Below are 27,904 nucleotides of genomic sequence, written 5' to 3' on the forward strand. Positions count from 1 at the left end.
AGACGATGTATTTGCGATGCGAGACGCGGGGTTTGCAAGGCTGCTTAGCCTATTTGAAGGTGTCGCTACAAAGCCGATTTCCTCTTCCAGTGTGCGCGAGATTTCGATGGCAAAACAAACGTAGAGAGTGAGCAAACCCCCTTAGGACAGGTCTGCTGCTCCAGGAGCCCTGAAGGCCTCCAGCAATGAGCCGAGTTAGGCAAAAGGGTAAACGCGACTCTGTAAAAGCAGCCTTTGCCTCTGTACCACAGACATGCTGTGTGACCTGTTTACACCTTGGAAAAATCTGGTTTTTAATTCACTGCCATGGTCTGAACCTTGATCTGACTAAAAAAAAGTCCATGGCTTGGCTTCCTTCCAAAAAGGGAAATGAAAAAAAAAAGCCTTTAAGGAAGGAAGACAAGCCACAAAGCTAAGGTGAAATAAAAATTGATGAGTCTGAAATAATTTAACTTCTGAGAGAATCTTTTTCCACTCCTGTGGAATTCAAATGGTTTTGCAGGTTACTGCAGAGAGAGTGTAGGCCTAGAATCATAGATACGCAGCACTGCTGACAGAAAGAGTGGAAGTATTATTCTGAAAGAAGAGCAGGAACACAGTCTTCAGGAAGGAAAAAACCACTTTCAAATAGAGTTCAGTAAGTGCTTTGTAGGCTTCCTCATTTGCCGTTTGTAAGCAAGAACACTCTAGTAAAGTCTTGATGAGCAATACTAAGTGTTTTACTGTCATAATACAGTAATCTTTTAAACTTCATTTTGAAAGCATATTGCATGGGTAAGAAAGGGTGAATCTTTTTATTCACCTTTAGGGAGGAAGGCAGCATTCTGAAAAATCGTAGAATTTTTGCTGTTTGAGCTGTTTCATCGGTGTGCTTACTTCCTTTTAGTTCATTTACATGTATGGATATTAATAGTGGTAATGTTCATTGTGTTACTACATTTGCAGAAATCTTGAGCAATTACTCTACTGTTGTGTTAAGAAGGAAGGTTCTTTCCATTGTAAGATCAAATAATTTAAAGGACTTATAAAATGGAAAGTGCAGCATTTTCAAATTGGACATATGGAATATGGTTTTCCTTTTAAATTATGTTGCTGTAATAGTTATTCTCTTGACTTTGTTGTCTTTGCCAGCAACTGGTTATTTATTAGCCTCCAGGTATATTTTTCAGAGGAATAAATGTCCTAAACTTCTTTCCTTGGAATCTCAAGAATTCCTGACGGCATTTATAAATGACAAAGGCAAATTCTTCTCAAAGATTTTTAATTTCTGTCATCAACCTGATTCTTTAGAAGAAATTAGTCAAGTGCATGGTTTACAAGTGGGGTCTTTTTTTTTAAGGGAAGCAGTACTTTTTCTTTCATGTGACTGCAGTGTTAACTGCTGTCATGTGACTGTTGAAATGAATGTTGAAATTATTTTTTACTTCATTGTAGAATCAGAGATTGTCCCATAAAGTTCCTGTAGCAATGAACTACAGTTCAGTTTTACCTTACAAATGGACACTGAAGGTCAAAGGGATGATGACATCTTTAACAAAAACTTTTATCACTATTTTAAGAAACATTGAGCAGGCCCAATTTATTATTTCCAACTCAAATTCATCTAGCTTTTTTATATCTGCATGTTTAAATCTTCTCTAGGAAGAACTGCTTACGTATGATTTTTTTTGCCAGCAATGGATGCAACCAAAACTTGAGTTTATCATTGTGATTTCCTAGTTACTGCTGTGATCATGTTAGGTTTCTCCTAAGAAGAATTTGGTTTGTTTATGTTCCCAAGCTGGGGGAGTTCTTTTTCACTTGGGAGAGCTTTTGAGGAACTGTGACACTTACTATCAAGAGATCATTCTTGTCACTTGGCCTGCATTTACCATTCCTAATTTCCTCCAGTTATGCATATATACCATGCAGAAAGGGCATCCTCAAACTGAGGAAAATGGGTATTTAACCACAACAATGTCATACGATATGGAAGCTATTGGCTGTGACACTGCAGATAAAGCTTCCCTGGTTCCTGCTGGTAAATCTTTGTGCATGTGGTATGTAATTCATTTTGCCTTCTGAGGTTCAAATTTTGTACCAGTGGGGTAAGTTCATATCAAAAATGAAACTCAATTTAACACTTTATTAATATTTTAATATACTCAGAAGTGTTGGAAATAGTGAAATGCAGATTGAGATGGCTTAAGCTTTTCTTCTCTGACGTAAATTTGGTCTACTTCATCTAGGCTTTGCAGTGCCTATAAATCATTTGCTCTTTGAGCACATCTGCTGAACCTAGTTACAGAGCTTGAGACATACCTGATTTTGCCAGCATTCTAGTTTTACATAAAACAATTCTCTGTGGAATACATACAGACTGGGCAGAAAAACAGAGAAAGAATTTTAAACACTTTGTAATATATTCCCTGTTGTTTTTTACTGCAGACAGGTCTTTTTGAGTGAAAACTTTCTCAGCATGCTGCTTCATTTTGTCTGGTTCTGTGCTAATGCCCTCCACAACATCCTTGTCCCAAGAGTTACAGTCATTGGTTCAGTATCCAAGTGGGAACCAGTAATGAGTGGTGTTTGTACTGAAACCAGTGCTATTTAGTATATACATCAACAAATTAAATTTGGTCAAGTGCACCCTCAGCACAGCTGTAGATGACACCAAAGTGAGTGGTTCAGTTGATACACTAAAAGGAGGTATGGATACCGTTCAGGGGGCCATGACAGACTTGAGGATCTGCAAGCTGCTTGAAGTCAAGACAGCAAGGCCAAGTGCAAGGTCCCACACCTGGGTCGGGTGATCCCCATTATCAACACAAGCTGGGGGATGAATGGTTGGAGAGCAATGCTGCAGAAGAAGGGTACTGGTGGATGAAAACTTTGCTGTGGCCTGGCAATGTGCACCTGCAACCCAAAAAGCCAGTTATGTCCTGGGCTGCATGAAAAGAAGAGGAACACCAGGTTGAGGGAGGTAATTCTGCCCCTCCTCTACTCCACTCTGGTGAGACTCTACCTGAAGGTACTGCATCTGTCTCCAGCATTCCCAACACAAGCAAGACAGGGATCTTGCAGCAGGTCCGTAGGAGGGCCACAAAGATGATTAGCAGGCTGGAGCACCTCTCCTATGAGGAAAGACGAAAAGAGTTGAGATTGTTCAGCTTTTTGATATGTATAAATGGGGTTTGTGAGAAAGATTTTATTATATTTTTTAACCCCCCCTTTTTTTTTTCCCTTTTTTTTCTTTTTTATTTCCCCCAAGGATTCTACTGACAGGACAAGGGGCAGTGGTTTTTAACTGAAAGAGGATTTTGTTTGGACATAAGGAAGATATGTTTTATATCAAGGGTGATTAGGTGCTGAAACAGGTTGCCCAGAGAAGCTGTGGCTGTGCCATTCCTGGAAGTGTCTAAGGCCAGGTTGAACCGAACTCTGAGTAACCTGGTCTAGTGGAAGGGTCCATGCCCATGGCATAGGGTTGGAGTCAGATGAGCTTTAAGGTCCTTTCCAGCCCAAAACATTTTGTGGGTTCTATGAAAATATGACAAGTACTGCATACCAGAGATGGTTTGGTCAGTAAGTGAATAGGCGAATAAAACTGGTAGGATTTAGGTAATACATTTTTTCCTCGCCGAGTGGTCTAGCACTTCTTTGTATTTCTTGAGCCAAATTAGTTGCTGCATTTTTCATTTCAATTAAGATTCTAGAGTATCTGAAAGCATCTAGGACAACATTTGTTATCTTTTAGCACTTGAGTGTTGTACGTCTTTTAGCTTACTGACTTATTTAAGCTGAGCCATTCTTGGTAGTAAGGTATTGGCTCAGCCATGAACAAGGACGATACAATCACAACATCTGTAAGTACCGAGATTAATGGAACTGTTATGCATAGTTATATGCTGCTGAGTGGGTTATGTAGAACTCTCACTGAATATTATCTGGAAAGAGTTTAATAAGGTAGGCATCTTGTTGACTAATTAAACTTGATTATATATTTTAACAAGCAGGATACTAATACATAGTTGAGGGGAATTTCTCATTGCTATTATCCCATGCCTGTATAGTGTATTATCATCCAATCTTGCATCTCTGCTTCGCAAAGTTTCTCCTGTTCTACTACGCCTATATTTCTCTACACTGTGTCCTTATATTAGAGCCATAAATATCTCATTCTGCACAGGCTAATTAGTTGTTACTGTTACATAATAAGCAAAAATAAAATAAATTGGCCATAATCATCTGGTCAGAAGGAAAAATGCTGTTACAGTTAAACACACAGAAATGTGGAAATGATTTAGTAAATTCAGTAACTGATCTTCACTTGCATATGAGAAAATCTGTTTGCTCTGCATTCACTCCCCAAGTGTAAAGGCACGTCACATTCACAGTTGCTTAACTGTGTTTATTTGTGTTTCATGTGGCTAGTATCTGGCTCAGAGGCAGTCAGATTTACAAAATCTGCTAATGTGATTCCTTAGCATCTGGGTATTATGTCAGGGAGTTAGTGTGTCATTACTGTCTAATAATCTAATAAAATAATACAGAAGCATCTAGCAGGATAGTGTAAATTACATTAACTTAGCACTATTCTGTTAAAGCAAATAAACATTAAGAGCTTTCCTCTTTCCTTGTTCCTAACATCTGTGAGGTCAGGAACAAGGTGTTTTTTATGGAGTAATACTCTTATTTGTTTAATACAGGGAAGAGAAATATCCAAATTTGTTAACAACCTTACTTTGTTACAATGAAGGCTAAGGAAAATGTGATGGCTGTCGACTGTACAACATGTAAGTTAACCTGGGCATTTAGATTTCCATATGTGGAACTTGTACTGATTCATTCAAGACTTCAAAGAAGGTAATTCAGTCAGAGGTTGAGGAAACAATGAAGAAGTACTCAAGAAATCCTGGAAGAAGACTAGCAGAATAACCTTTCAAAGTTCTTTCCAACTTTATCTTCTGTTGGCACTTAACTTGGGAGGTGGTGTGATACACAGAACTCAAAGTCCATGAAGATGGTATGGGAAAGTGGTGACAAGTCTAATAAGTAACTATGGGGAAAAAATAAGTTTATAGTAAACCTGTGTTTTATTTTTGCTTGGATGACAGGAAATAAATGCCTGGCAGCTGTTAGAGTTAAGTGGATGTCTTAGGTATCTAAATATTCTTAGGCAACAGATCCTAACAGTGACTGAGTATAATTTTCGGCAAAAAACCCATCAACTTAAAGTTCATATGTATGTTTCTGCCTTTTTTTTTCTTTCTTTTCATACTGTTCAGTCTAAATTTGTTGGTACCAAGCTTTTATGATACTGGAATTCCAGTCTCTGGAATAAATAGCTTTATACCTGTCATTCTGAATACTAGAGCTCCAATCTATATGAAAGATCAAGAGTTTTTTCTTATCACATTAATCTGCTGTGGCACTTTGCAGCAGCTGAAATGCTATAAGCAGCCAGGAGGGAATCTCTTTCTCTTGTAGGATAATCCCACAGAGTTTACTGCTGATAAAGTAATTCAGTGCTGTCCACATGCCCGAACAAATTATGGGCAACTTTTTGTGGGCAGAGATGGGATACATCTGACTGTTCCTTCTAAGGGATATCTGCATTTTTCCAGCCTCATTCCAGGTAGATGAAATCATCCTTTCCCTCCTAGATTGTGCTGAAAAGATCTGCAGCAAGTGACTGTACTCCTTGAAGGTACTCTGTTGAGCAGTCACTTTGAAGTCAAAGGTCTTCTGTTTTACTAAAACGTGGGACGGTGCCTTTGATTGACCTCTGACATCTGCCAAGAAAAGGAAGTTTTGCCTAAAACAATCCTCTTCCCAAAGAGGACCACTGATTAAGGTTCCCAAAAGATATTTGGTGGGCTACTTCTCCAGCAGGAGGTCCCATGCTTGTATGTACTTTTAACCAGTAATATCCGTTAAAATATATTATTTAGTGTGCACTTCCAATGTGATAATGGTGGGAACCCATTTGTACTTTAGGAGTATGTATCATGAGAAAGAAGAGCTCTAATATGAGTGGGCTGGGATACCACATAATTATCTCTTCTGCACAGCTGATTCTATATAGAAGAATGTGAGAATCTATTGCATGCAGATCATCTAGACTTGTACAAGCTGATGTACAGTGAAATTTGGTAGCTGAATTAGTGTCCTTTATAGTCAGTGTACTTTGAAATAAATGAATATGCGGAATAGTACCTCTAGTATTTTTGATATAAAATTATTTATAGTGTATATTACATTAAAACTAACTGGTTTTTTCATCATTGATATTTTTCTATATGAGCTATAATTTCTTGGATACGATCAGGTTGCTAAAGACTAGCGAAGTGTAGCAAAACACAGTATTTCTTTTTAGATCCCCTCCCCCCGGCAGAATGATAAATAATTCCTATGTTGTTGCTTTATTCTGTCAGACAAAAGGCAATAAGCTGTATCTGTGAATACGCCTTTTTGTTGGTTTCAGTACAATGCAATATCTGTGCTAGCATCTAGGCAACTGCTATAAACAGGGAAATTTTGTGCCCTGTGACCAATACTCTTGAACTCTTGTAATATTTATCTCCATAAGTAATTTAAAGGTTTGTGAAGGATTTGTGAGATAATGCAGTTCTTTCATACATATATATGTGTGTGTTTAAGTAAATATGTATATAATATGTACATATATATTGCTAACAAAATTATTTAAACTAGGAATACATAATTTCATTTGGAAAGCAAGTAGCATAATGTTACATTATATTGTATTTCTGCAGTTCATGCAGAGCAGATCTGTGCTAATTTATGCTGATAGGCTCTTCACAAATGAGTAAGTGTTGTGGCAAGAGCCATGTAACATTAGTCCACAAGCTTGAGGTTAGCCACCATTTTGGTCTGCAGTCTGAGGAAAAACAATCATCTTGGCAGCTGCCTGGAAGCTTATTTTGGAATTGTAGAGAAGATAATAAAGAGTCCAGCTACTGGAAACTTGGCTTTTTCTTCTAATCCTTTTATAATGAAAGGTTTTCCATTCAATCGAGGGAATCAAAAATCTGTAGGCAGTGAATGAGTGGTTTGGGATACTGACAAGCAGAATAGGAAGAGAAATCAGTGAAAGTTTCTTAACAAAGTGAAAGTAACCCCAAATCAAGTGAATCTGTAAGTGGAGATGGTAAACCAATAAATAAACAAGTGCACTAGAATTCTGAGCCAGTCACTATCAATTAAGTTGTATAGTACACATGGAAATGTGGCTCTGCAAGCTGAAAAAAATAGACCCCCCAGAAGCCAAGAGCTTTTTTCCAAGACTCTTCCCTGTTATATACACTGTAGCCACTGCCAGAATAAGATATATGAGAAAACCTACAAATGTTTATTTATGCTTTATCTCACTCAAAAGTATAAGAAATATATAGTAAGAAAGGATGGCATGATAAAGGAACAATGTGGGGAAGTGTTTCTTTTTTTCCCCACAGAGTGACTCCTGGGGGATGTGGATGGTCAATTAATGTATTTTTGATCACCTATCTTCTGACTTACTCTAAGCTGTTGGGTCAGTTCAGTTAGTGGGATCAGTTAATGATAATGTTACACTCAACGTAGGAATTAAAGATCATTAGATTTGACTAGTCCTAATGGGCTTGTGCTAAACTGTGTTATCTTTAACAATTTTCTGTCATACTTTAGGGCAAAGTATCATTGTTTCATGTCTGTACCAAAGATTATCTTTAAAAGGCATGCTGCAGTGACTTTGCGTTAAAGTATTAAATTTGCCTATATTGATTTTGCTGATAAAATAGTAAGTTGCAGTTGCCCAACCAAACGAGGGCAACTGAATGACAGTGGTCCTTAATACAGACTGCTATACATTTGGAAAGAGTCTCTTGTTTATGGGTAAAATTCTGCTTGTAGCCTGCATAATTAAAGAAACTGAAAGTGGAAGTGGATTGTGTTCTCACTGTGTGATCCTAGGAGCCTTTCTGGAGCACTTGTGGAAGGCTAAGACTGTAGTCTGTATAGCTGTGCTTTTTTTGACCTTTCAAACGTGCTTGTGCTGTTTTGGCCTGTCTGCTCATCCTCACATGCAGGCCTGAAGAGCACTTGCAAACCCTTGGGATAGCTGGGCACTATGTTAAAACATGTTTTCCTGATGTTAGGGCATTTTAACTTTGGTATGAGTCATGATTAGTGTAATAAAGGGCAAAATGTGTCTACTTTCCCTTGCTATGGTCTTGTACATGACTTCCACTTACAGCTGGGATTGGTTTACTCCTCACCCATGTCCTTACCTTTTCTTTTTCAAAGACAGATGAAAGCTAAATACTTGATTAGAAGATTAAACTATGTACTTATATTTTTGTGGGCTATGTTTGCATTTGATGCCAGGTACATATTATGTTGTCTTTCTCTGCTGCTTTGGCTGGACTACAAAAGCTGTGGTAAGTTATGTTGCGGTTACTCACAGCTTCCTCCTGACCATTTGGCACAATCCCTCAACCAAATGCTGCTAATGTTACTAATGTAGATGCTTCTAAATAATTGTGAGGTTACATCTCTGCAAGGATAAAGAAAGTTTCTGCAAATTATTAGTAAAGATGTCAAGTTCTCGTACCGTAGCTGTTGTCGTTACAGGCATCTATCTTGACATCATCTATGCATCTGACATCTGGAGTATCTGCTTTGTCTTTCATTATTGTCTCTCTCTCTGTTCTGTCAATCTGTCTTTTTATTGCAAAATACAGTTTTAGTTTATTGCATGCTTCTTCCCTGTTGTCCTCTGTTTTAGAGGAATGTTATGATTTTTCCTTCCTATTCTCATTCTATTGGTTTCAATTCTGCAAATCTGACCTACATCAAAATAAATATGAGCAACAAACAAGGAATCGGAAACTTTTTTCTGTGTTACATTTGCAGTAACCCTATTTCACCATCAGAACTTTTTTTAAAGTTTATTGCAGATTGCCAAAATATAATTATATCTAGAACACAAGATTTCTCTTGGGAGGAGTTTGTACTTTACTTCCAGCTGTGAATCCTCTGTAATGCATGGCGGACTCCTGTAGGAAACCTGCCATTTTCTTTCGCAAAACCTCAGTAGTGATAAACATTGATCAAGATGTTGGAGGTGATTTTGTTCATTTGTTTTGCAGCTTTCATACAACTAGGTAGAAAGCACTTTGCAGCAGATTTTCTATACAACTGAATGTTGTTTGCAAATCTTTTCCAAATCTTCTGCTGAGTTAACATGCTGAATAGGCAATAAAATAAATATTTTGGCCACCAGAAAATCTGCCTCTGGAAGTACTGAATAAGAAGAATGTTGCCATGTACTATGACATTAGAGAAAAGTGAGGAAATGTTTATTTGGTAAAGGAAGCCTCTTGTTTGTTAGGTTTTAATGACTTGTGTGTTGCTCAAGATGGGAGACATGCAGAATATGTGAGAACTTGTTCATGCTTCAGGACCATTTCCCAGCAGCACTCAAAGCAATTGTAAACGTAATTGTATTGATACTATGACAAAATGTCAGAGTATCCCAGAAATAGTAGGCCTTAATACCTAATGCAAGCTCTGGTTGGCTTGATGTATTTATTCCTGGTAATGCACTGTGCCAAACAATTGAAAAAACACTTTCATTCTGGAAATACCAGTAGGATGGAATGTGCACTGTGGGACAGTTTTTTTCTTGAATTCTCTAGTTTGTGGGAAGTATTTAAAGAGTGGGGAGCCAATCCACTGCCATAGATTTTTTTTTCCTTAAGTCTGAATGATGGCTTTTAGATCATCTATGAAGACGCATAGTTGCTTCAGTGTTCCAGCACAAGTTGCTTAACAAAGTAGGGCTTAGCAGAGTAGGTATCCAAATCACAGTGAGCGAAAGAGGGACTGTGTCTTGGCATAAAATAATCAGTAAACACATGGTTAGAAGTGTTTTGCAAGACTATAGAGTCACTGGCAAACTGATTTAATTTTCCTATTTTCAGATTTTTAGGACAGTAATCCACAACTGAAGCAATTTTTTACTTTTTTTCCTAGCCTGTAGTGAAGCAGGAAGAGACACTGAGGATAATTATTGGTATGCCTAAAAAAGCTTGAGATTGAAAAGCATTGGTTTCCATCCTTAGAATAGAATAGTAATTTGGAACAGCCTTCTGGCATGTGAGACTAGAAAGTCAGTCTTCTGTGTCCTAATATTCCCAATTTGTCTCATTTCATCTATATTAATCCTTTCAGGTTTTATAGCAGCTTTGGTTACGTTTAGTGATTGAGATCTCTTACAAAAGGTACTCTAAGAAGAAAAGCAATTGTTAGCCTTCATTTTGCCTATTAAAAATAGGAAAATACATGGTTGTGTTTCAGGTAATTTTCCTTCAGTCAAGTTCCTTATTGCATTTCCGAAAGCATTCAGGATCTATATGTACTGTCATCTCATTCTGCATTTTAGCAGTACATGCTCATTATCTGTAGGGTTCTGTCTTTGTTATTAGCATTCAGGAATCATTTCATTAGTGTATTATCCAGTAATCAAAATCAAATAATAACATACTGTGATTATCGAATTCTCATTTATGCAATTTACTACAGTTACAGTTTGACTTAACTTGTAATCCATTCAGTGGATGGGAGCGTACTGTAGTTAAAAAATGTTTAAATGCATTAAAAGATATTGTTGCTGATGGTTAAGATTCAAGAAACAACTCTTTGTAAGTCATAATATGAATTGTAACTTGAAAACATGCTAGGATTTGAACTTGTTTCAGTTCACATTGTTCTTAGTTACAAGATTACTGTGCTTTAGATTTGAAATTTTGATTCAAAAATGGATTTTTTGAATAGTTTATTCAATTTCGCAGCTGGCAAGATAACCAAAGTCCAGCCTTAAGTTAATGCTTTTAGATTGCTTGCTATATACAACTTGTGGTGGACTTGTCTTTAGTGAAGGATATATGGATAATTTGCTGCTGTTCTTGAATACCTAATCAGTCTTATAAACTCTCCTACACTTACGCTACTGTTTGTTCTTCAGTTTACCCTTCTGCATCATCTTGTTCCTGTTTCCCTTGCTTACCTGATTGTTTCCATTTCCTCTTTCTTTCCCCTTTATTTTTTTCATTCTTTTTTCCCTCAAGATGTTTTTTATTCCACTTAATCATCAATCAGACCCCATTAATCACAGTTTAGATGGACATCTGGTATTGTGTCTTTTAAGCTGAAGAACAAATATTGCTATTGCTGCATTGACAGGCAAAGAAGTCTAGGAAGCTGAAAACATTAGCATTCTAATTTGATCAGCCCTATTTTAATACCCAGCCAAACAAAAAACCAGCACCAAACAAAAAAACCCCACAATCCTGCCATCCTGGAAGCAGCATTCACACAAAAAAACCCCAAAAAAACCCAAACAAAAACAAACAAACAAACAAACAAAAAAAACCCCCAAAAAACCAACTCTGCTATTGCACAGACCACATATTTTCTTAGTAATAACATAAGTCTTGTTTAGGTGACTGGGGAATCTGAATAGGTAAAACATTCGCAAGAGCTCTATGCTGTAAAAAATCTCAACAGAGTGGTTCCTGTATGAGGATGCTCTCACTAAAAGGCCAAGGAAAGGCTTGAATAAGTTGGGGGTTTTTGTGCGGGTATGTTTTTGTGGGTTGTGGTGGGGTTTTTTGTTTGGTGGGTTGGTGGGTTTTTTTTGATTTTTAATTTTTTTTTGTTTGTCTGGTGTTTTGTTTTGTTTGTTTTGTAGTGTGGTTTTCTTTTTTTTCTAAGAGCTCTTTAGCATAAAATCAGTACTCTGAGATTGGCAAGTGTATGTCAACCAGTCCTGTTTTTCTCTTGGCTTACTGACAGTGATCTCACCTTTTAAATTAATGTCCGTGTGGTGTGCTTGTAAGAGGATCCCTTAAGTCTACTTCTTCACATTTTTTCTACGCCCCTAGTTCAGTTTATAGCTCTGTCTCTTCACCAAACTGGGTTACTAGAGTAGAGAAAACCTTCCAGAAAATAGTAAAAGGGCAGTCAAAAAACTTCTGATACTTATCTTTGGCAATAGTTTCTCTAGCATAAGGTCTGCTGCTTAAAACATGAGAGAAATGGAAGATTTCTTGCTATTTTCAGTGCATATGTTTGCAGCTTTTCTTGGAATTTCTGTAGTAATTGTCACACAAATTTAGGTTCCTCTTTAAGAACTCCATCTGTGTAATAAAAAAACAAAAAAGAAGATAACATTTAGAAGCAGTAGAGAAAGATAAAGCTTCTGAACCATTATTTCAGACTAGTTCAAGTCTCATTCAACTTACAGGAAAGACTTAACCTGGCCCTTTCCTGTGGAGTCCATAGAGATACCTGTCTTTTTAATTGAACAAGTTAAAAAAGATTTGCAATATTTAGAATCTCAACTTTCAGATTCATAATGCTGAATTATATGCAGAAAAAGAATGTATATCAAAATGAGTATTTGTCTTCTTGTCACATAAACAGTCCTTTCTTTGACATTTCCTTTTATTAATCTCTCTGTCAAGGGTTGTTTCTACAAAGCATCTTTTTTTTTTTTCACATTAGTTTCTGGTTACCTTACATAATTTACAATATTGTTGGAATGTTGATTTCACTCTTGGCAGTTATTTTCTGTTATGAGCTTCTAAACAGATTCACTCTTGGCTGACAAAATGTTTTAGGGGACATGAAGAGCTGATTTTGTTTTAATGGGCAATGGTTCAGTGTAAATGACACCAATTCAGAGGAGACAAATGCTACTGCTCACTGAGATACTTAATTCGTGCTGTGCATTCTAAGGTATAGAAAGCAGATTGAGTATACAGTAGTCCCTTCATATGATTAGTCTTTATGTACCTTCTTAGGGAGCCTTTTGATTTTGGACCAGCTCTCTACATTAAAAATGTATAAAACAATTTTAACTCCAAGGGTGAACAGAGTGGAAACCTGTCATTCAGGAGCAGTCCTGTTTCATATATGGCAGCAGAATGGTACTAAAAATGTGGTTAGGAAGAGAAGGGAGGATAATTTGGGATTCAGGATGGAGAATTACTTAAGAATGTGAACTAGGAAATGAGAGTTGAAGGACACTGACAAAACAGAAGGAAACAGATTACAGGACCTGGAACATTGGAGGTCACAGATAATGGAAATAGCACTTATGAATCCTTGAACATGTTCTGCTTATTTTTTAGCCAGAAGTATTCCAGGAAGATCTCCCTATCACTAAGGGATTGCTCTCTTAGCAATCAGTCACTTCTGCTCAACTGGAAAGGAAGAATGTAGCCTGCTAGCTAAATATAGGTGACAAAAAGTGTTACTAAGTAATAACATGTGGACACGTCACCCTGGAGTGTTAAAATCTTGCATTTTAGAGTCACTGTGAAGAAAATCCTTCCACTTAAAATTTAAAATTTATACATGTGTATGCTCACAGACCACACATGGAAACAAAGAGTAGGTAAATTACAATTGTTGCAAAATTGCTAGTTAATAGTTTGGGGTGTTTTAGCTTCTCCAGAGATTTGGAATATTTAGTGAGTGATGATAATAAATTCACGTATTTTGCATTTATACATAATAGTACAGATAATAGAGATATAATGTCTTTCTCCTCACCTTCCATTCTTTAAAGAGATGAGTGGATTAACAGAATGTAGGAAAAAGTAGGATACAAGCATGCACTGTGGAATTTTCCTCTACACACCGACATTTCAGTTCTGCATTATCTTTTGTTTGCATAAACCAGAGGTTCATCTGAATTAACGTTTTGGTGGCTCAGTGGAGAAGGCAAATTTGGATTGCACACCATAACATTTCTGTTGATGTGCTATTCCCTCAAGGTCTTAAGAGATGAGATTAGGTGTCCTGTGGTAATGCCCTCTATAGGCTCAGTCATAGTTTAAGCACAGTATCTGAAGGCCATTCAAAAGAATGCAGTGACCTGCGCTGGCTCCAAGTACATGTGTCCTGACAGCATTTGCTTAGAATACCATTGGGAAAGACAGAGTAGAATTCTTCATGGCACCAATAGCAGAGTTACTAGCCACAGAAACCTTACTGTTAGAAATTCCATATAGCAAAGCATGTTAGCAGCACCGTCATAGCTGAATGATGAGGTTATGTGCTTTCAGCCCACCTCTTTGATATCTGTGTACGAGCAACTGGCTTCATACATTGCAGAGAAAAGTGTAAGTAATTTGGGTGTTAATTTGTACCACTTGAAAAAATGCAGTTTTGCTGGGGATATGTAACAAAAATAACTGCAATAATAAGAATATATTAGTTGTTTATTAGCAGTATTATATTTCTTGACTATACTTTTCAGTGCCAGGTAACTCTACAAAAAAAGAACTGGAATTGATTCAGCAATAAAACTGTAATGATAAAGGCTCAATTTTCAAAATTTACTTTGCTTCCTGTTCCTAGGATTTCACAGTTTTCACAGAATATTACAACCTCATCATGTATAAGAGCAGAAACGAATTTCCAGTTATAATTTATGTGATTATTAATATTTACCAAATATCTATTTCTAGGAATGAGTTAGAGATTAACTTTTAGGCATCTGGGCCTAATATTAAGCATTTTTAGCTGAGAAAATAGTACCAGAACTTCCAGTCAGCAAGTTCTTATATACATGATGATTTTAGTGCTTACTGTTATTCTCAAAATGTTAAGGTACATCTGCATTGCATAAAGCTGAGTCTAGGACTGTAAAAGGATCGAGTTTTGTGACTTTTTGTAAGAAGGTGAGACTTGTTTTACTTCTGAGACTAGGAAGGAATTTTCTGATCTCTCATCAGAGTAAACCAAATTCTTATTCATACGGCTTCCATGTTCTCATATTTTTTCACAACTCTTTTAAAAACTTTCTTCGTGTTGCTAAGATTAATACATATTTTGCCTCCTATTTTGGTCTCGTTTTGATTTGTCTTTGAGATGTTTCTTCTACACAAGTTACTTGTCAGTCTGTTAAATATTCATGTATTAAACATTCACATTAAATGTTCACATCCACAATGGGCTGCGAATCTCTGCTTCCTTCTTCCCTCTCCCTCCAGCAGCTGGAAACCACTTTTCATGTTGTTTATGTATAATGAGTGTGTCATATTCTGAAGCTGCTGCAAAGTCTGTAATAGTATCTCCTCGTCCTTAGAAAACAGTGAGGGTCTGATCCAGCATCTGCATTTAACCAAATGCCTAGCTTTTGGATCCTGAAGGCTTGTTAAGATGCTAAGAAGGCCCATAGCCTGTTCCTATAATGAAGCACATATTGGGCTGGGTTATCACTGAGTACCCTTTCTTTTGAACAACAAAGAAGCATTGTAGAAAGGTAACTTTGGTGATCACATCTTCATTAATTCCACATATAGCTGATACACATCTAATGATTCATATATATGGGGTTTAGTCCTATAATAATTTCAGTCTAGAGGGACATTCAGGACTGTTATTTATGCCACTGTGTCTAGGATTATACTTTTCAGTTGTTTTTTTCTAAATTGATACACCAACAGCAATAGAAGACAAGATCCAAATTAGGGTTAGGTTACCCATCACAAACTGGAAAATCTTCAAACTAGTTATAACACACCTAGTCTTATACAATGAGCATATAGTGTATTTTTCCGTTAAAATGGAGGGGGAATCTGAGCCAGTTCTGAGCTTTAGACGCTAACTTGACACCTGCTTCTGCAGAAAGATTGTTTCCTAGAAAGACTTTTCTTATAATGCACAGTGCTTGGTATAGTAGGATTGCAAGTCAGTCTGTGTACAGATTTAGAGGTCACTGTGTATCAGTTTTTACAGATATCTAACTAACATGAAATTTTCCAGACTTAGTTCTCCTACATCCAAAATTATTCAGTTTTCAGATCACCATTCAAATAATTTTTTTTTTGTTGTAACACCTAATAAGGAAATGTATGGAGACCTTGTTTTCTGCATTAGTGTGTAACAATCTCTCATTAATTGTCTACACTGGAAATGCCAACAAGTTCCTTTGAGTAATAAAAACCTGCAACTAATAATGGAGTATTTATTTGCTAACAGTCCTAGGAATCGAACCTGGCTCAAAGGATGCAGACCAACTTAGCATAATTTGTTGTTCCTTTAGAAGCCTATAGAAACAGAAAACATCAGTAGTCACAGTCTTCTTTTGTCTAAGAACACATTTGGCTTTGTGTAAAGTCAAGCTTCTGATTCCAGAGTATTTTCATTTATGAAGACAAAACAAAGAACACAGTGGAAGTCTTTTTTTATTAGTAAATGAAAAAACTTGGAATAAAGGGTGACTTCTGACCCATTCTAAGCAACTGTGTTTACTCAAATTCTTAAATTACATCTGCCTGTATGATAATTTTGAGAATATATTCACTGTTCCAGACACAGAGCCATTGTTAACACTGCTAAAACTACAGAGCATATCCTACAGTAAGTGGCAGAAGTCTCAGAAATGAAGGCAAAATAAATGAAAATGTGCCTGCCTGTTAAAATACTGGATCTAATTAACAGTGTTATAAACTCTTAATTGTCACTGCATAGCTAATGGTTCAGAAACAACCAGGGAGCACTGGTCCTTTGTTCATTATACCAGACAGTACGCTGTACAGAGACTGTACAGAAAGATAGGCATTCATAATAATGCATCTTATGTAGAATGTTAAATAAACGTAATTTTTAACCTCTGTTAAAGCAGCAATAGTCATGACTTACCAAATCCCCATCTGAATGGTTTTATTTTTGTATTCTAATATCATACTGAATACTAGTAACCAAGTGCAACAGTTGGTCACACATTTGGGCAGCAGGACTTTCAGTGAAACTGTGAGTGCTTGGTTCTAACAAAGCACTTTGTAAAGGCAAAATAAGACATTTTCTAGCTCTGGAAATGCGTTGATCTATCAACATGTCATATGTTAAATTGTCCAGCTTTTTAGTGTAATTTACCAGATATTGCTCTGCAGACATGATCTGTCGGTATTCAGCAATATTTGGGTGAAACAACCCATCAACTGTTGTGGGGGGTATTATTTTGAGAGACAATGTTTTACTGATATTAAATATGCTTGAAATTCTGTTACGTTGTTCTTTAATAAAAATTAATTAGGCACTCTCTATGTAACCAGCCTGCTGCTAGATCAAGGTTAGCCTTGGAAGCTGGGCCACGACTGCCGGGATTGGGCTGGCAGGCGGGGCCTGTTGGATGGCGCTCAGCGGGGCCAGCAGGTCCGAGAGAGCCCGGGGCTGCGCTGGCCTGAGGCCGGGAGGCAGAACCGGCGCTGGGCCCGTGCTGCGGGCAGGGCAGAGCACGACAGCAGCCGCATGGGCTGAGTAGGGTCGGACCCCTCCGTGGCCTCGGGCAGGGGAGCGAAAGCGGCCTAGGCCGTGCCTGGCGAGGGCCGAGCTGTGGCTCGGGCGGGGCTCCCCGAAGGGGATCGGCCCTGGCTGAGGCCTCCTCGCAGCGCTGCTCCGGAGCCTCTCCAGAGACAGCTAAAGGAGCGCGTCCCGTGGCCGTGCTGAACCCAGGCCTGGGGCAGAGCGGAGAGCTCCCACGGCTTGGCATTAGCACTTCTCTCACTCAGGTGTGCACCAAAAGGAGATGCCTGAGGCATAGACCTGAACTAGGGCAGAAAATGTCCTGCTCTTCTGCCAGTTTTTTAATAATCTCTCTAAGCAAAAGAATGGTTTTATTTCCGATATGGAATGCAAGAAGAATGGTGAAGACACCCACAGAAAACGTGTTGCAACCGCTTGTCATACAATAATGAAATACAATGACTTGTTAAAGAAACTGATTAAAATTTTACTAATTCCCCAAGCTATGCAGGGATAGGAGATTCTGGATGGTTTTCTACCTTCTCTAGTAATCAGCCACCATAGCTGGTTGTGGTTCCCATGCCAGATTCTCCTAGACTGTAGGGTTAAGAGTTTCTGAAAGCTGTGCATTTAATTACTAGAGACAATTTTTCCAGAGACTTTGTGCTATTTTTTAAGACCATACTTCATAGATTTGTGTCCTCTTTTTCCTCAGAATAAAGGGCTGTGGGAGTGGATATTTGTTTATTGTATAGAAAAACAAAGGGTGAGAGACAGTAGTTTGCCTTGAGTGAATCAGGATGTCTGGCTTAAAATTTTAATTTTTTTTTTGTAATTTCTTAATGTTATTTTTAAAAGCAGAACTTTATGTGTATACTTCTTTTACAGAATACTCTTAGGTAATTTCTCTGGTTTTGAACTGACCTATACTACTAAGATCTTATTCAAATGCTTCTGCTTCAGCAGAAAGAAAAACATAATTGGAATGCCACTTCCAGTAGTTTATTTGCATCTAAAAGAAATTTTAAATTTGCTACATAAGTTCAGAATGGAAGCTTCTAAATAGATTGTAACAGTTGTTTTCTAGTGGATACTTGTTAGTATAAAAATTAATAGGAAATAAAAGATAATTTTAAATTATTATTTGTTTTTAGTTCTTAATGGAAAATTGTGACAAATCTATAAATTGTCTACATTTTGGAGTAATTAATCATGTAGGACCAAGAGTACATCTTACAGAAAGTTATAGAAATTATCAAAGGTCAGCGTCCACAAGTTGTAAATATTTTGTGGAATTGGAACATTGTGCTAAAGGTTTAGTGATGTAAATTTTGTTAGTCCCAAAAGTGAATTGTGAAAGGCTATTAATAGGCTGCTTTCCCCTTAACAATGAATCATAACTTGTTCTAGAGCTAAAGGTTATCTTATGTATTTTACACTTCCCATTTGATTTCAGTATCAGACTAATTCAATTTTCTAATAGTAGTGATGGGGAGTTTGTTGTTGTTGAATGAAAAACCTGAAGACAAGCTAGAGGACTGGGTAATCATCAACCATATGAAGTTTGACAAGGGCAAATGCCAGATTCTGCACCTGGGATGAGCAACTCTGGATGTACGGACAGACTGGGGAATGAAATGCTGGAAAGCAGTGCTGTGTGAAGTGTGCTAGGATCCTGGTTGACAGAAAGTTGAAGTATGAGTCAGCAGTGCTATGGAGCCAGGGAGGCCAACTTTGCCTGGGGCACTTCAGGCCCAGCATCACCAGCTGGGCAAGGGAAGGGATTGTACCACTCTGCTCTGCACCGGGCCAGCCTCATCTTGAGTATTGTATGTTTTGGTCGCCACAATATGAGAAAGATACTAAGCTCTTAGAGAGCATCCAAAGAAGGGCATCAGAGATGATGAAGGGCCTTGAGGGGAAGCTGTATGAAGGGCCACTGAGGTCACTTGGTCTGTTCAGCCTGGAGAAGAGGAGACTGAGGGGAGTTTCCATTGTAGTCCACATCTTACTCATGAGGGGAAGAGGATGGGCAGACACTGATCTCTCCTCTCTGATGCCCAGTGATGGGACCTGAGGGAATGGCCTGAAGTTGTGTTAGAGGAGGTTTAGGAGTGGTATTAGGAAATGGTTCTTCCCAGAGGGTGGTTGGGTGCTGGAACAGGTTCCCCAGTGAAGTAGTCACAGCATCAAGCCTGACAGAGTTCAAGAAACATTTGGATGATACTCTTGGGCACATGATACGACTCTTGGGATGGTGTTATGCAGGGCTAGGTCTTGAACTCAATGATCCTTGAGGGTCCCTTCCAACTCAGTAAATTCTGTAATTGTATAAAGATTATGTTCAAATTCCTATGTTTACCTGCAGTTCCTCTTAAAAGTGGGGTCCTAATTGTAAAAGTGAACTTGCCAGTTTCTGAATGTGCTTCACTTCCTGCTGAAGTGGAAGTGTCGTACATGTCTACTACATCAAGAACAAGGTAGTACACACCAGGCATAGAGTCTCTGAGACATGAAGAACCATAACGGGAGGTAAAACAGAGGTAGTTGTCTTTAAAATTTGGACACCTCATACATTGTCTTCAAGACAAACTGCATTTCTAAATGTTTAAAAAGGCCATGCAGAGAAAAGGGGAGAGAAAGGGCAGAACCTTATCTTAGTATTCTGAGAATTGTGTAAGTAATACTGACTGAAAAATTTTGGAATTATGGAACTTGAGACGTGTGATAGCTATGTTCGTTTTATATTGGACGTTGTACCAACATGTTACATTAGGATTTTTGATGTCTAGCCTTAAAAAAAAAAAGTCTGCTCATTAAACTAGTGCAGGCTACCATTGGTTTAATACACAGCTATTAGAAAAGGCCTGGTATACAGAGAAAGACAGATCTTCAAAATTATGCATTATGGTCAAGGCTCTGATTACTGCAGTTTCAACATGGCTTTTGTGAATTAGACACTAGATAATTCATAAGTTTGTGAGTCTGACTGTTCTCTTGCTTCCAAACTAATTGAATCCATTTGTACAAATAAAATAGTGGCAGATAGATGATGCACTAAGTCCAGAATAATCTAGCTCTTGTTTCATCCACCTGACATTTTTATATCTAAAAAATTTTGTATAGTTGCACTTTTTTTTCCCAGTAGCATCAGTGCTGTGTTGTGATTATTAATGGTAGATGCTAAAGATAACACCCTCCCTCTGAGATTATGAAAGTGCTGTTTTAATGATTTATAGAAAAGGTCTTGGTATGGTATCTGCATGCAGCATTTTACTGCATAAGAATAACTAGAAAAGGTTGCAAATGATATGTAATGGTATAAAGCTTTGGGGTTAAAGACTCTGCTAGGAGAAAAAATTATCTGCCATCTGTCATTCTAGATCAGCTAGAGTAAAGCAGCCTAGAAACAGAAAACTGTCATTTTCTGATCCTGGTAGGAAGCATCTGATTATTTCAAACAGTGATTTTTCTAAGGAAAAGGGTAAAGCATCGTCAAAGCTGTATTTTAGGTGCTGTTTTTTCTGAAGCATGGAAGTGTGTTCCAAGACCAACAGCCCTTTCAAGCTGGATTAATACATCAAAATGTTTTGAAAAGGAAATATTTAACAAAACAGTTACATCAAACATAACGAACAGAACTTGCTTTGTTTTAGACTTTACCTGATCTCCTGGACCCAACCTCACTTAGAAAAAAAAGTCTTGCAGAACAGTTGAGTTTGCAGAGAAGTACTCTTCCCACACATCATACCATTTCAGAAGTATTTTGGTAGCTGTGTCTTTGCTTGGATATTCCATGAAACTTGTTGCTGCATTAGTTCCAGAATAAGAAAAAGAAATGGAAGCTGGGAAAAAAAAAAAAAAACAAACAAAAAAACCAAAAAACACCCAGACAATTTCAGCTCCAAGGAAGGATTTGGGGTAACAGCTAATAAGTACATTGAAATGGAAACCATAATGAAGCTCTTTATGTGACCCAAATTACTGGGAGCATTTTGTTTGTTCTTCAGAGAACTGTAAAACTTCCACTAGGTATTGGTGTTTTTGATCACATGGCAGAATTGCAGTTCAGTGATGATTTGCTTGTAATAGATAAACTGTATACGTATTCAGTCCCCTTTCTGAGGGTAATTGTTTGACAACTGATATATTTCGATACCTTCCTAATAGCCTGTGCTGTCACTAATATTAGGAGAATGTTAGATGTGGAGCTTTGACATTTGATTATATCATGCTGGTGATGTTTTGTCTAATGTTAAGGGAACCTGGACAGCATGTTAATTGTACACTCACTGTCAGGAAAACATACTGCATAATCTTTGGACTGATAGTCGAATGGGAGTATGATGTATTGTCGTTCACTTTGTCTTGTGGCTATGACATGGAATACATCATACTTTTTCAGCTACATGAGTAATTAGGTGACTACAATGATAGTAATTTCATTCTTATAGTTTGATTTAGTGGTTGGTTTTTTAACCACAGTAGAAAAACAATCAGCCTTCTCCACTGAACTGTCATTCACCTCAGGATTCCTAGGCAATTCTACTTTATGTAGTGTGCATGCCCTGGACTTCTTGGGAAGCAAAGGAGTCTGAATGAAGGGTAAAACTAAATAGTATGTAGTAGTTTGGTCTGCTTGAAACCTTAAACCCCTGCCTTTCACTGTGTTGTGTTTTTTACCCCCTCTTCCTTTATTCTGTCCTTTGGTAAGGCTTGCAGCAGTGACACTTGGTTTGTGTGCAGTGCTGAATGCCCTCAGCTTCACTGCAAGTCAGCAACAGTCACTTTTGAAACTTGGATTAAGTGTGGATGAAAACTGACTTGGACGTTGAGATCTCTGTCTGCAGCTTTGTGAAGAAAAGGACACTAAAGCGATCTTCGCTCTTCACCCTTTCATTTTTTCCAAGTCAAGAGCCAGTATAGTATAGCCATCAGTAGTATAATGACAGTCCAGAAACTTACACTGGCACATAAAGGATATTTCAGAGGCAGCTATCATTTAGTATGATTTATTACACAGGAGAGGAATCATAAGTGTGTTCTTATTATAATTGCACTTGTGTGCGTGTTTGTGTGCATGTTTGTATGCGTGATTGTACAAAACAAAGCGATGCAGAGTCCCCTGACAGGTGCAAAGTGTGAAAAAGGCTTGTTGTGTGTGTGGCTCTATGCAGATATTTACTATATACAATAATGCTAGGTAGAAAAGTTATGCTGTATTGACATTTGAATAATATAGTAAATGTAGTTTTTAGCATTAAGTTTTAGTAATAAAAGAATTGTGTGTAAGATATTTTCTTTAGCTCAAGAAGAAAAAAGAAAAAAAAAAAGAAGAAAAAAAAAAGAAAAAAAAAAAAAAAAAAAGAAGGAAAAAAAAAAAAAAAAAAAAAAGGGAGAGGCCCAGAGGTGTTTCTCAACAGAGATAACAGTTACAACAAGAAGAAGAGAACCCCCCCTTAGGACTTTCAGAAGACAAGATCCATATCTCCCTGCATCCACTGAAGCCACCTGGTCAACCCAGACTGAATCCACACGAACCACCTGGTCAAGCCCAACTCCTGGACGCCCAGGATTAGAAGGGGGACTCTGGGCAAACGGGTCTGTCTTAAGATAAAGATTGCATAATTTTGAAATTTTGGTCTTCAAAAAGGGGACATTCCTCCCGAAGGAGGCCCTTCTCCTTCACAGCCTTTGTCTGAGAGGGAGGGGGGACGGTAGACCCAGGCTACCTTCTTTGCTCTTATTTGTCTCATTATTTGTCCTGTCTCTGAAAACCTTTTTAAACTTTTATTATTGTATTAATTTTTGTAACCAATTTTTATTCTTTATTAAATTTTCATAAATTTCAAAAAGCGAGTGATTGGCGTTTATCACAAAAGGAACACCTCTTTGTTGCAAAAACCAGACCTTTTAAGGCAGTTAGCCCATTATCAGTTACATAGTTTTAAAACATAACAAACGTAATCCAACCAACCACTATAAACCGCGATGTGAACATGTAATTGTTATATAACTTGTTTTTCTACCTCCAGTTCAGCTGAGTCACTTTCCCATGGTCCTTTTCTGCTTAGCTGAAGTAGCAGGCCTGAGCCATGATTTTACAAAGGCGACAAGACTCTTATTTTATAAGGCTTTACCTATACACAACACATGATCTTAAAACAAATGAGTTATACCTGAATGTTTCAAAGAGGAAAAAACCCCAGTATGCCAGTAAACTAGGTACAAGACTTACAGAAAGATTTGTTTTTGTATTAATGTCAGCCTTTTGACTTAATAGACTGCTTCAACACATGTGCGTCTTACAGTAATAATGTATTATTTTACATTACTAGGATTTTTAGGCTTTGTCTGCATAAGGAATATTGCATGTGGCTTAAAATGTACCTTAAGTTTGCCTAAAAACACCTTCTAAGTAAAATTAGACTACTACTAAACAGCAGTGCATTTCAAACATTTATTTGGATTCTTTGCAAAATTAAGACAGTAAATCTTGAAAAGTTTAGGTTTTTATATATGTTTAAGAAGTTTCTGCTTCCGAAAGGGGTAGATCAGTTGTGCAGGAACTTGTGTTGGGATTTTTTTATAATCCTTCTGAGAACGGATGGGCAGAAGCATCAAAATCTTAATGTTTTTTTTTTACAGAAACATAGCTGGGATGAATCTCTTCCAATCCTACTACACTCCATACGTTTGTTAGCAGCCTAATCCCTTGTCATGTGCACTTGGCTCTTTGAGCATTCAATTAGCAGCTTGAGTACAAGGAGGCCTTATTGTTACTGAGGCCTTTTCTAGCAGTAATTTGAATTACTTGAACTGACTGATGTGCTCCAGTAGAGGGGAACAGCACCTACACATGCAGGTCCAACGGTACTCTCTTAAAAAGCCGTACCTGTTCTAGTCACTGGCACATGTAATTGTTGACCAAAGATCAGGGAAGAAACCTGGAGAAACTAATGGTTATCAAACTAGAAATAGCATTTTATTGGAGTTGAGTAATACATTGCTGACCAAATGCATGTTAGTGTGCATTTTTGCTTAGCACTGTCTGTTCAGTACCTTCTGTTCCTTTACTGTATTGAGATTTAGTGAAGGAGCCTTTCACAGAGGTGCAAACTTGAGTGGGAGCACAGTAAAATTAGTCATTTGGCCTCACTGCATTTCTTTTTTATTTGTCTGCCTAAGAATGACAGGAGGTCTTGGGAGATAGTTAAATACCAGGGTTCAGTCAACAGTTAATATTTTGCAGGAGATCAGTCCACAGCTTCAACATCTTGCTTTTACCTTGGTTGCCTGATACTGGTTATACTAAATATCTAATTAGGTAAACATTAGAACATTGCTGCTAAGTTCTGTAATAACAAAGTGGGCTTTAACTTCATATCACAGGCATCATTGGTTAAATGTCATATGAGATTATTCTTCTTTGTCATTGTGTACTATGCAGTGACAGGACTGACTTAAAAATGTTGTTTTTGTTGTTCCAGCGTGTAGTTCAGCCTTGTCTTGTACATTATCATAGGAGTGCATATGCAAGTGTACACATTTCTCATTGCAGAATTCTACAATTGGTATTTTTTAATCATATTCCACAAAGAATGGAAATTTCATTCTTACCAGGATCATGACATGTAGATTCTGTTCCTTTGTGGCTTTAAAAGAGATTGCCTCAGGCATTTAGATTCACATATTGAGTATAATGCCTTGTACTTCGTTTCACTATAAAAACATTACAGTATCAATGCAACAATGCTGAGACCTTCTAGCGCTACCTCTTCTGTTCTGCACTTTTGTGCTTTGCAGAAATACAAAAAGTGCATTCTAGTAAGAAAATAATTTAGTAAATTATGGCTACTTCTACACATAGATTTCCACTTGACCAGATTGGAAATTTGGTATACAGCAGACTTACATGACTTGAACTTTGGGGTGCTAGTCATATGTATAGAGGAGGAAAGATGTGACATGTAAAGACTATTTTACTGTCCCTGTAGCACAGACTACAGAAATGTAGCCAACAGTGTTATACCTTATTTTCATCATCAGGATTTTTTTTTTGGTTGTATTGACTTCCATGTGTTTATTTCACAAATGGTATTCAGGTGCAGCAGTTTCCCTTTCTGCATGTACCATGTAGGTTAATACAAGCTGATAAGAGTCATTCCTCTTTGTACAAACTGGCTTGGGTAGGTGGACAAGGCACTGAGTGATAACTTTCTATTCACAGAAGGGCCTGCCTACTTTGTGAATTTCTGTTCTGGTTGGAGAAGTCCCTGACAATCAGCTTTATTTTTAAATCTATTTAAATAGCATTTTTGTGTACCTCTGCTTGCTGGGGAAAGTGTGCTAGCTAGCAACACAGAAGTACACAGTCAGTATCTCACACAGACAGCTTGCTCAACTGATCCAGGTACAGTAACATGGATAGAGATGAAGAAAACTACTATGGAAAACATGGTAATTTACTTATTTTCTTAGAACAATTTGAAACACCTGATCTAAATCTCATGTATTTCAACTGTGTTGTTTTAATTGATTTAAACAGGCTTGGATCCAGACTCAAATGGTTTTCTTAACTTCTTCAATTATTTGCAGTATTCTATTTTTTCCTGCATTTCTTTTGCTAGTTTATTTAAATTGCACATCAAAGTTAAATTTTAGATGTGTATATAGTCGATTTTTATTTTAAGTAAATAATTTAGAGTTGCTTTTTAAAATTATTACAGTGATAAAGTGTAACAATTAACTTCATATGCTGTTTGGAGTCAAAATTCATAAGTATCTTGTGAGTGATTTCTTGAAATAATATTTTACTTCAACATACACAAGTCCCATATTGTAAGGCAACCTGTAAAATAGATGGGTCTCATCTGCAAAGAATGAATATAATCCCCATTTTTAATCTTAGTGAAAGGCGTCAGTCCTCCCTCACCACTACTTTCTTCCTTATGCCTACCAAGCTCCTAAAGCTTGGAATTTTCTTTCTAAATATATTTGGGCTTTTGTAGCTGGGGAAGTGGTTTGCTTTTACCAGAAGCTATGTAGATACTAGAAACATAAATAATCCCCACATCACCCCCCAAAAATCTTCTGAATTTTAAAATAATAGTAGTAATTAAGTAGGGAATTTGAATTTAATTTAGAATTTAATTAGGAAAATTTGATTGAACAAATGGCATTTTTTTTTTCTGTTGTTCCATGAAACTGATCACAGTTGTCATCAGCTGTTCCCAGTTTCAGGGATCCAGACTACTTCTGACAGTGAATTCTAGTGTATTTTGAACCTAGGAAGCTGTTACCAATTATTACCCTATTCTGTAATGAATTTATACCAAAAGCTCAGTGACAGAGGAGGCAGTTTGAACCATGTTGCCCTACACCATGCCACCATAAGCATAGAGGCTGCTGGTGTGAGGAACAGTTCTTGGATGGAGTTTGCAGTACTGCAATAATTTTACAGCTGTTAGTTGCTGTTACTATTTCACAGCTTCCGTCTTCTTGCTTGTTGGAGATGAGAGTCTCCATTTGAATTAGAGCTCCCTTTCTAGTGCTTTGTTTTTATTCTCTTATTTATTAGATCCATTTGGCTGTCTGTGTGCTCAGATGTGATGTTTTCATGTTCTTTTCCCAAGTGGTATATGTGTAATTCTTTCTTAAAAACTTAGGGTAATGAAAATTCCAGTGTATGTTGCAGTGTATAATTGTGTCCTGAAAGATTTCTAATGCCTAATCTAAACTATCCTTGCTGCAAATGAAGATAGCTTGTCTAACTGGTAGAGGAAACAGAACTGCTGATCATTGTCTATTTTGTATGGTCATTGAAGACTGTTATTTTGTGCTCCTTTGCTTAATCACAGGCATTGAAGTTGCATTATTTACAGCTTTCTGTAAACCTCCTAGTATCTTCTTTTTAATAAGTCCCTCTAGTCTCTCCAATTTGTTTGTATCTTCTGAAATTCTAGTGCCATGATCTAGAAATAGTTATTTATCTGAGGCCTCACATGTCCCCAAGCACAAGGAACGGTGACCTTTTCAGTCGTGCTCGTACATCTTGAAAGAGTGGTGCTTTTTTTGCAGACACTGCTTGACTGACTCTCTCTTTGTAGTGTGCTGTAATCCTTTAGGATTCTTCTCGACAGTGTTTTTGGAATCAATTGTTCTGTATGGATTTCTGAATAGAGTTTGTTTTTATAACTTGTGCTACTTTACAAAAATCACTTTGAAGTATTGTTTATCAAAATCCTGTTTGATAAATGCTTGTCTCCAGAAGTATTTTAACACTTGTCACCTGCACAGTTTCAAAGTGTTCATTCTACTTCATTGTTCTAATTTTTAAGGAAAATATTGAATAGCTTTGGAGAATAGGCTTCTCCAGTAGTGGGATTGAGCTAACTACTAAAATTCAAGAGTGAGAACTTGGAGTCTTAATGGATGACTCAGTAAAAATGTTTGCCCGTAGAAGCAAATAACTGTTAGAAAGAATTGTTAAGAATGGACTGAAGTCAGATAGGAAGAGCCATCACAGAATTATATAAACCACATCCCGTGTTTGTGGTGAATATCCTGTGCCGTTCTGGCTCCCTCCTTTTCGAATGAT

General features: G+C 37.4%; 1 protein-coding gene across 2 annotated transcripts in view; it reads left to right on the top strand.

Moving 5' to 3' along the window:
• Positions 1–27,904, top strand: part of SLC44A5 (solute carrier family 44 member 5) — a 68,709-nt gene that overhangs the window by 4,716 nt on the left and 36,089 nt on the right. The window lies entirely within an intron of this gene.

This window comes from Prinia subflava, chromosome 10, assembly GCF_021018805.1.
Source record: "Prinia subflava isolate CZ2003 ecotype Zambia chromosome 10, Cam_Psub_1.2, whole genome shotgun sequence".
In the NCBI taxonomy this organism is placed as follows: Eukaryota; Metazoa; Chordata; class Aves; order Passeriformes; family Cisticolidae; genus Prinia; species Prinia subflava.